We start from the raw sequence: 1078 nt of genomic DNA on the forward strand, positions 1-1078 counted from the left end.
CAGGCGGGTCTCGAACCCGTGGGCTCAGGCAATCCACTCACCTCAGCCTCCCAAAGGCGCGGGATTACAGGCTGAGCCACCGAGCCCGGCTGACAAGATCTTAACCTTACAATAAGTCAAAAAATTAGCTGGCATGGTGGCACACGCCTGTAATTCCAGCTACTTGGAAGGCTAAAGCCAAAGAACCGCCTAAGCCCAGCAGGTCCAGGCTGTGGTAGCCATGATCATGCCACTGCATTGCAGTCTGGGTGACAGAGTGACACTCTGACTCAAAACAAACAAACAAAAAAGATTCTAAATATGGAGGAACACTTGAAAAGTAACACAAGTAATGAGAAAGACAGAAGATAGCTCTGGTGAATATAACAAAAAAAAAAAAAAAGGAAGAAGATAAGCTCTTGGGTGAAATGAGTGTGAAAATACAAAGCCACACTGAGTACTAAAATGAAACTTGGGCTTGATACAGGAGAAAGGAAGCCAACAAAGGAATTTTACACATTTCCCTGAGTTGCTCATTTCAAGAGTCCGAACAACTGAAATCAGGAAACACCTGGGCTTGTTAACATTAGTTAGGAAATGACTTTAAAAACTTGGACTCGGCTTGAGATAACTGATGGCAAGCAGTGATATCGTCCAGCGTCTAAATTTCCATGTAAATGCACAAGCTGTTTCTCTTAGTTTGGGTCCATTTTCCTAGTAGTAATAGCAATTAGAAATTCAATGCATTATATGTATGTGGTAATCGTTATATTTTTAAAGTTTTAAATGGTGTGGCATTTAGCTGCATATTTGGTTTTTGTTCCCATTTATAGTTATTAGAAAATTGTTGACCAGGCATGGAGGCTCACACTTGTAATCTCAGCACTTTGGGAAGCCAAGGTGGGAGGATCATTTGAGGTTAGGAGTTCAAGATAAGCCTGGACCACAAAGCAAGACTTCATCTCTTTTAAAAAAAAAAAAAAAAGCCAGGAGTGTTGGCTTCCTCCTGTGGTCTAAGCAACTTGGGAGGCTGAGGTGGGAGGACCTCTCTACACTCCAACCTGGGTGACAGAGCAAGATCCTGTCTTTTTAAAAAGGA

Source organism: Carlito syrichta, unplaced genomic scaffold (assembly GCF_000164805.1).
Source record: "Carlito syrichta isolate Samal-C Ts95f unplaced genomic scaffold, Tarsius_syrichta-2.0.1 Scaffold313381, whole genome shotgun sequence".
Taxonomy (NCBI): Eukaryota; Metazoa; Chordata; class Mammalia; order Primates; family Tarsiidae; genus Carlito; species Carlito syrichta.